Raw genomic sequence first — 10,095 nt, forward strand, 5'->3', positions numbered from 1 at the left:
AAAAAATCCCGTGACTGGTTTAAAATGAAATTTCTTGAATTCTTCGGGAAGCATTTTTGGTCAGAAGAGGTACCTACCTAAATAAAAAGGGGTCTCAGAGTTTCTCAAATTCTTCGTTATTTTTTTTTCTGAGAAACAAAAACCTATATCTACATTTTCAACAGATGACAACGCGTACTGTATTTTATCCCCAAATACTATAATTTTGGAGGCTCTGTACTATAATTCCACTTTGAAAAGATGGCAACACTGCCTCTAGGTCTACCTTGCGGACATTTTGTACCTCTTGGATACCACCGGATGACTAGATTTGTCCAACGATTCTCTCTTCATCGATCTAAGTATCCAGCCCATCTCCACTTAAGGTTCTTAATGAACACATCGCAAAACCTTGTCTGCTTCCTTATCCACTCATTCTTCTTTTTATAATTCTCCTCCCTTCATTCCCCTCTCCGTACCATGTTGTGCTACTCTTAAGTTTCTGGATCTCTCTTTTACTTAGGGTCCATGTTTCACACGCATATATGATTACAGGAAGCACACACGGGTTAAACACTTTGCGATTTAGTCACAGTGGTAGATCACTTTTGAAGACATTCAGGCGGTACCTACAAAGGGTAAAAAACATAGTATTCCTGATAAAACTAATAATGTACAGGATTTTTTTCTTCATAATTGCGTTGTACAGTCAGTGATGCCAACCGTACTATAATTATAGTACAATACTGTAATTTTACGCCAAATATACCAAAATACTAATTTTAAAGGATTCGAGACGAAAAATGTTTCTGTACTACATTTTTCAGTGATACTATAATTTTTACGCCTTTGTATTGAACAAGCATACACAAAGACGGCAACACTGGTTGTACTTTAATTATTATAGTACGGTTTGTAGCACTGCCATGCATGACACTAAAGGCGAAGTAACATTGGTTGATAGATGGGCCGACCCCGGCGGCACTGCAATGCCGGGCCAACCCGCGACAGGAGTGGAGCAAGCCCCGAACTTCCCGTCACATTCCAAAAATCAGTTTAATATACTGGTCCCGCAATGCGGGAACTATCAGATATTAAGCTGATAAGAACAGATACTACACTTTGATCTTAGCCTTGAGGCCGAGAAGCGATACCTGAATTAATATTTCAGGTAATTCTATTGCCTAGCGTCAACATTTTGCGTACGGTTAAAATAAAATGTGTTGTTAACACCATCTATTGGCTCGGTGACAAAATAAACTAACTCAATGTCATGATAATTTTTAAAAATAAAATTATAATAAATAACCTATTATTTTCATATAAAATATTTATTTTAATTATATATGTAAACGAATTTATTCTATTTCAAACAAACAGTTACATATTTTTATTATACATAGATATATTGTATATATTGGAAGATCGAGAAGGATGGAAAGTCTTGGTCGCCCAAAGGATGGCGAAATTTAAATGTGGTCACGATCCTCAGAAGATGAGATTATTATGTAGAGAATTAATTAATATTTTTTTATTTATTTCTTTATCAAGGGGGAGAGGCATACCAGCAGAGGCACCTAGCGGAAAAATACGAAGCTTGCAATTTGCGACATTTTGTTGATAATTTTTAATTTAAACCGTATTTATTAATTAATACATAAGTATATGAAAACATTAAAAAGAAAAATATTTTTTTTCAAGTCAAAGTTAAACATATAACTTTGACACATTAACAATTGAAAAAAAAAGTTATAAAATGTGAATTTTACACAGGACCACATCTTAATATTACATTATATTTTATGGTCATATTTATTAATAAAATTTTCGTTTATTAAGTTTTCTATTTTTTCTCGTACTTACAGATTTTTGACTAATTCATAGTTTTATTATTTTTTATATTTATTTTAAAAAACATCGATTTTTATAAAAATATAAATGTGTATAACTTGAAATCCTTTTTATTATTATTATTTTATATTGTATGTTTTCTCTTCTATTTTCTTTGTTATTCACTTTTCATGTTCTCTCTGTTTCTTACACTAGTAATTTCAGTTTCAATAATAGCATGGGTAGATATATCTATAATATTATAAAAAAAATGTTGACTAATCCTTTTATAACTATAACCACGTTTTCTACCTTTCTTCTGGTTTCTTTTTATTTTATGTCATCATCAAATCTTATCAATTTACATAATAATATTATGTTTATATAGGTATATATTATTTATACTGTTATAATGTACTAAATCTGCAACTATCGTTGGTTAGACTACTTCTACGACAACTTACCAAGCAAGTGCTATATTACCATATAAGCATAGAGGTCACCTCTGCGATGCTACAAATGTCGTCAGCATTCCTGCAGGAAATCATAATAAGCTCCTTAGAAAGCTCACCGTTCGAAATATTTCCCAAGTACCAATCGCGAACAGAGATGGATCCACGTAAAATGTTACTCGCGTATGCATTCGAATCCATTCATAATGCATTAAAAAAATACATTTATAATTATTTAATATTTAATTAATTTAAAAGCTTATAGTTTATTAGTAATTGTCAAAAAAACATTTTAAATTATTAAATACTAAGAATATTTTATGAATCATATTGAAATGCAGCAAGAATCATACAGTGAAAGGAAGTGAGCGCTAACATGCCAGCTATGAAAAGTTACTTTTGCAATGTTTTTATACGATGTACTAGAGCTCCACTTTGGTGAGCTTTTCTCGGTGCTATAACATGAAAAGTATTCATAACTACTAGGTACTTACAACTATGTATATATATTTGGGATACTATATATATATATATATATATATATATATATATATATATATATATATAGGTACAATAATGGCAGAGACTGCGTCTTGAAGAGAACTAATTGATTGGTATATAAATATATATGACATAGTACAGATTTTTACAGTCATAGTTTATATCAGAGATGGCGAACATGTGATACATGGGCAAAGTTTTATTTTAGTGTGCATTTAGTAGTTTTTGAAGTTATACTTCTTTTGGCGCATGACATGTAACCATCATGTAACACATAATTTATTTTTTCACACGAAAAAAAACGCACTCGATTGGATTCGAACCACCGATTGTTCGGTTATCAGCCGAACGCACTACCTTTACGCCACCGTATGATACTCCAATCGTGACGATTATACAGTATAATATTACAGTTTAGAATTGTTCCGTTGCCTAGGCAGCGAATTTATTATTGTCGGCCATTTGCAATTCCTTACGTAAACAAACGATTAAACGCCACAGTGACAGTTGATACTTTAAAAATAAAAACAACGAGAAACCATTATATAATTTAGTGATATAAGTTAAAATGTATAGAAATAAACCAACGGCGTTCCAATAAGCGGTCCCTTTTCTTGAGTGTGTAATTTAACAAGATAATTAAGAGCTAGTCAAAAAATATAGTTTATCACAAGTTTTGTTACGCCAAAGAAGTATAACTTCTAACCCGCATACATAAGTACACACACCGATTTTTTTCTACTTAATTTATTTGAAATCTTTAGATTTTTCTCTACATTTCGAACAAATTACACGACAATTTAAATAATATCTTTTATCTATTATCAATACTTTGATTATGTTAAATTTAATGTTATTTCCGAATGTACATACTTTTAAAAGAATGGAACATATTACTCAAAACGTTTAATCAAATAAAAAAGTTAGTGGTAATAATATTTAGTGGACTGTATTGTGATGATTTGGATGTTGGTGGAGGACGGTTGAAGCAGGTAATTTAGTCCAGGCTCTTTTAAAGGAACCTGATGTGGTCCGGACTGCTGGCTCTTGGAGTATTCTGGTGAATACCGGGTCACTCACTCACACACAATTGCACATACGTGGTTGGATTATATTAGGTGTATCAATTTCGAGGCGAATCATCCTGTACTTTTTTTATCTAGCCAGTGACGTCCCTAGACAAAATGCCGCCCCTAGGCAGCGCCAAAATGCAGCACTATTTTTATATACAGTATTTTTTATCATCCTTTCATGACTAAAATATTCAAAGAAATGTGTTGTATGGATACATTACTAACAAAATCTACACCACTAAACTTAATTTAAATGCCATCTCTACTTCAATATACAATATTGCGAGTAGGTAAGTAATAATTCAAATATAATTTGCAAATCTGCACGTCTTGTCATTACTGGTAATCAAAGACTTGACGTCTAAGGACAATTTAAGTAAACTAGACATCGCGAACTAGACAAAAATACGGTTCTGTTAAATCTTTTATGTTAATTAATATATTTTGTTTCTAACCAGTGAGCTGATTTTTTTAATGGAAACATTTTTCTGTTATTACTAAGTTTAGGTACCTACCTATTTCTACATATACCTAATGATTCTTCTCGATTTGCCGCTCTTCGAGGAATTGCCGCCCCCAAGCGACGCTAAATCTGCCTACCCCCACGGGACGTCACTGTATCTAGCGGTTAATGAGAATATTGAGTTAAATAATTGCTAGGCGCGGCTGGCCGTCAAGTTGTCACTCATATATATTTTTCTATGATAGATTCACTGTGCTATTGACTTTTTGTTGGTTGAAAGGTAACTTGCGTGCCTGGATGACATACCTAAATGATATTGATAGGTAGGATGGGACTTTCGCTACCATGATTGGCGCAAACAGTTAGCACACCACTATTTTCATCATATTTGGATAAACTATAAACAACTATTTTTGTGAATGCATTATTTCAAATCGGAAGTAAAACATCGCCTTGGGTTGACGGTGATGCTTTGACTGAAACATGTAAGTATAGGAAATTCTTTTATGAACTGTGTTTTTAATTATTTTCAATTATGAATTACGAATAAATAAATTGACATCATTCAAGCAATAAATACCTATCTCACGAAATATCCTAAAATTATTTACAATAGACCATTGTGTAAAAACTATATTATGTGCCTATATATCAATGATTTAGATTAATGGTATGTCATATTTTCATTCAAATTACTCATGAACTTATACATCAAAAATATAGGGTTTGATCAAAATAATAACTAAAATAATTGCAAGATAAAAATAACTTTTTATATACAGCGTTTTTAAATTTTCTGTTGAATTATTATGCTCAATATGCTCAAACTTGTACTTTGATATGAAGTAAATAAAAAACAAACAAACAATTAATATAGAATACTGAAATGTCATTTTGACATTTCATTTTGATTTCCATAGTAACGCACGTATATATTAATAATTTAGTTGCTTGGACCACCACCTTAGCAACAATAATAGTCTTTTACTTTTTACGGATTTTTCTGAAATAACTTTCCATACAAAACAGAATTAACTGGAAATGAATTCAATTCTGCTTAAAAATGGCTAAAGGTATTAAAAGAATCCATTGGCATCGTGTTCTGATATATTCTAAAAGTTTCAATTGTCTAGCTAGTCGGGAAGTTAGTTTAAAATCGATTGCAAGATTTGTACTGGACAAACAAAAATACGAGCTAATAAAAACGTAGTAAAATAAATATAGTAGTCGCATAGTGGTATATTATTATGATTTAGTATTTGTATGGGTTTATGAGTTTATAAATAAAAGAATTGATAAAAAAATAGTTAGATGTCGTTATGTATTTTAATACTGAATGAATGAATGGAACTCCCTTCAAAGATTTTCTGGGCCCGCTAAATATTTTTATTTGATTTATATTTTTTAATTTAAATTGTGTAAATCTATCAAGAATATATTAATATGTTTGTACATAATATCGACTAGGTAACAAATTGCCCAACGTGTGTGACATGAGTGACATCAATTGGTGAAAAAAATAATAAACGGAAGCCCGAGCTGTAATGCAGTTTATTGCATTTTCATTTTTTTATTTAAAACAAATGAGTCATGCTTTTACTTTTTGTTATTTTCATTTGCTCTGAAACAAATGAATCACTTTTTCAATTGTTCCTTTTGATTCCATCATTTAAATCAAAAATAGTTCTGTGTTTTTATTATTTGCGAGTATTTATCCACACAATAAAAGTTTTAATTAGTACCTACCAACTTATCCTACTATAACACCCCACCTTTACTCTATGATGACAAAAATAAATGTAAGGGCAGTATGTAGAGTTATATTTCGGTGATAATAAAAATAACGCCAATTTAAAAAAAAAAAGGAACACGATTCCTTGGTGAAGAAGATGAACGTAAAAAGGTATGTGATAAATTTCGAATAGAAACGTTGTTATTAGAAGCTCTGCAACAATGATATTCGCAAATTATTTGGGTGAAATATAAATAATATTATTTTAAACATAAGAAAAAGCCATCTTGAGGATTTCGTTTCGATGTTGAGTTAACGCATGAGTTTGTATAATTTTAAAAACAATGATTCAAGGCAGTGTCATGAATACGTCAGAAATAAGATGGAAGCACAATTCGTAATACATTTCACAAACTTTTGAACGGTTACGACAGTGGCGAAGGCTCCATAGAAGACGAATATTTGAAACCTACCTAAAAATAGATAGAAAGTAAATAAATTTAAATAAATTTAAAAGAATGTATGGGAACCAATAATTGAATATATTATCATCAGAATAATTAGGTAATTAATATTTTTAAATTATAAATGAGAGCCATCTATCGTCAGCATTTAGAATAAATAAAAAATAAGTGACGAAGCAGCGCCTCTAGCGAGTATTGAAATATCGATTCACTCGAGATATTTTGGCGTGCTTTTTGTATGAACTGCGTGTCACATAGCATCGGATAGTCTGGTTTTGTTCATACGAATCTAAAAGGTTATAAGGCAAAGCCTGTTTCCGTATATATGTAGTGTCGATGACTGCCGCTTTATTCAAATAATAATTAATAATGCGATAATTAAAAAAAAATCTATATGTTTTATCACGTCATATAAAGATAGAATATTTTTAAAAATAAATTATAATTTTAATTCGTGATTATTATTTATCAGTTAATTCAGTCATATACTAATATATATATACATATAATTTTTTTGTTTAGTTGTTTGTCATTTTGAGCTGTCGATACCTAATTACCTAATACCAATGACATTAATATGGACGACGCATCTGGAAAGAAAAATGACACTCACTTTTTTGTCGGGTCTGCCGAATGGCATAATCTGTTCTAACGCCATTACAATAAAGGTGATATTGCTATAAATTCCCGATGCTTTGTGTCGGGTCTGCCGAATGGTTCGGTTCGAACGGGTTCGATAAAATGATGATTGTCACTAGAAACACTGTTCTAACGCCATTACAATAAAGGTGATATTGCTATAAATTCCCGATGCGTGATGTCGCATAATGGAAATTGCGTGACGTCTACCTATACATGTGCGAATGTCGCTATGCGTGAATTTATTTGCTAACTACTGTATTGAGTGAGTCGTCCATTAATAATGTCATTGCCTAATACATACTTTATATTCATCACTCAATTGTATATCGTCAGTAAGCTATTGAAATTTCATCGATTTAGTGTGACATTGACATTAATATAGTATTATCGTCTTATTTTCCGTAAGCATCCCTGATAAATGTGCTATTTTTCTTTGATCTCCAAAGCCTACCTCTTTCTAAAAGTCACCCTTCGCCAAGGGGCTACGAGATTATTTTTTACTAACAAATTACCAAAGGAAAAGATCATTTTTCAAATTTGGTCACAATAAGTTTTTTTGAATACCCCCATGAAACCCTTCAAACGTAAATCCGGTTTTGGCTGTATGAGTGTGAAAACGAATATTAAATTTACCCCATAGAGTAAATAAATAAACCCCCGAAAAACGCAAAATGTTTAAAATTGAATTGGAAAAAAATTGTCGCGGAAAACAGAGGCCGGTTACAAAATTGTTTCGTGACATATCGCATTGACCTATTTGAAACAGTCGTCGTATTATTTGGGTTTTTCTGCGTTCAGTTGTTTCTCCATACTAATAAATCAGCTGTCCCAAACTAGTTCGGACTGCGATAACAGATGGCCGATGTCACTCTTCGCCCACTCCCCCTTTCCTTCATCCACTTTAACCATCACGCCTTTTTACGCCTTGCATCTACTTTTTCGGATATTTTTCATTGTTCTTCATTCCTATACTATACGCCCCTCCGCTGATTTACCACAACTAGCAACTTTCAATTTTTATGTTCAATGCTGGGACAGTTTAGTTTGACATTAGGTGGAGTCATGCATGCCTGTCTACCAGTGGCGAAGCGTGGAGGTAGGCTGTTAAGATCCGCCATAAATAGTGCACATTAAACTTTGTTAGTCAATAGACATATACATACACATATACAGACATATAAGGCTACAATTTAGATATGGTGTTGGTTAGTTTTCAAAATTCAACTAAACCCTGCGAAAACCACCCCATAATAGACAATAGTCAAAAAATACTCGTTTATCTACAAAACATCTAAAATTATGCAATTCAATCATACATAATTTTGGATATTTTATAGCTGATATAATAATATTATGTATATATTATAGTTTAGTTTAGGCAGGGCTTAATGAATTTTAAAAAAATTAACCAATAATATGTATTCTTAATACAACGAAAACCAATAAGTGTGCACAATTTTGTCGTATCGCCCAAAGTATACCAAAAGTATTATTATGGTTTGGTGTTAGGCGGGGTGTAATTGATTTTTAAAAACTAACCAACACTACCTTTAAATTGTATTTTTAGTTCAATAAAAACAAATACGTATCCCTAACAAAGTTTAATGTGCACTATTTATGTCGGATCTTAACAGCCTGCCTCCACCCTTCGCTACTGCTATACGCCCCTCTGCTGGTTTACCACAACTAGCAACTTTCAATTTGTATGTTCAATGCTGGGACAGTTTGGTTTGATATTAGGTGGGGCATGCATGCCTGTCTACGTACAAGCACAGATAATAATTGTGATCGAGTATATCTCTCATACTCCGTGCGTCCCTCCACCAATGGACCGATGCTGTCGAAGATTCTGTTATGTCCCTCAGGGAGCAAGGCAAAGGAAACAGGTAGCTTGTCTTGACGGGAACCTGATGTGGTTTGATGGTGTTATCCTTCCTTCGTCTCCTTACCAAAGACTGAGCTTCTGTACAACTCCTGAGTAGTATTCACAGCTGTTCCGTTTAAAGGCCGTCATCTTGAAGGTGATTTACTTTGAAGGATGTATTTAGACTAGATGGCGAGAAGATGATCGGTAAACAATAAGCTTTCATGAAAGTAAAACATTAAAGTTTATTCAACGGAAACGCGAGTACATACATATACAGCGGATAAGATATACGCGTTACAATGATTTAAAAATAATAGACATGGGTGCGAGGTGCGTATCCCTTTTAATACATTTTTAGTGATAACATTTTAATTAGTTTGTTGACGTCTTGTGCGTGAGATCCCGCGTAGCTCCAATGTCCAATGACCGTCTCTACCCTACATTTGTGTTTATCAAGTGTGAATATTTTGTAGTTACCTACTGCATCATATTATTACATGGATATTGTTTATTAGCCCTTATAAACTTGCAAAGTTCGGTAGGTATAACCAACTCTGAGACTTGGGATAATCTATAACAGTTCGATGCCCACACATCACCCCAACGGATATCCTTATGTCCAAGTCGTATCTGCTTTAAACAGCAAACCTGCATATTCCTGTTATCTGTGGCAATACCTAGCCGTCGTAATATAGCGGATAGCATAAGTTGGTGTTTATCTTAATACAAGCAAACGAGTTCTGGTAAAACCCGTATGAACCTGAGCTTGAATCAAAATCGCATTATTTTATATAGTATGTATGATAATAAATATCCTGGGCTGAGCACGTCACCAACGAAAAGGCTTTAAGCTGACCAAAAACCCAAGAGAAGTTATAACTATCATAAAATATACAAAAACCCTGCCTCCATAAGTGTCTCAATCTCCAAGTTGTTAGTGAGTGGTTGGCTCCAAGTGATCTGATACGACTTTTTGCATTTTGGTCACCTACTTTCAATGCAAAACGATACCAAGAGAAGAAAATAAAATAAGTTGTATCGTTGCGTGTTTGAATTCAGAACATTGGCTCAACAGGTTAACCACCTATACTA

The 10,095-nt window shown here is 32.7% G+C and overlaps 1 non-coding gene across 1 annotated transcript; it reads right to left on the reverse strand.

Moving 5' to 3' along the window:
* Window positions 1-938: 938 nt before the first annotated feature.
* Window positions 939-1,131, reverse strand: LOC147071522 (U2 spliceosomal RNA). The gene has a single exon (XR_015070857.1). It is a non-coding gene; the product is annotated as a U2 spliceosomal RNA (small nuclear RNA).
* Between the last annotated feature and the right edge of the window lie 8,964 nt (window positions 1,132-10,095).

The sequence above is a fragment of the Rhyacophila brunnea genome, unplaced genomic scaffold, assembly GCF_057557595.1.
Source record: "Rhyacophila brunnea isolate RB1 unplaced genomic scaffold, BYU_Rbru_1.0 scaffold_20, whole genome shotgun sequence".
Lineage (NCBI taxonomy): Eukaryota > Metazoa > Arthropoda > Insecta > Trichoptera > Rhyacophilidae > Rhyacophila > Rhyacophila brunnea.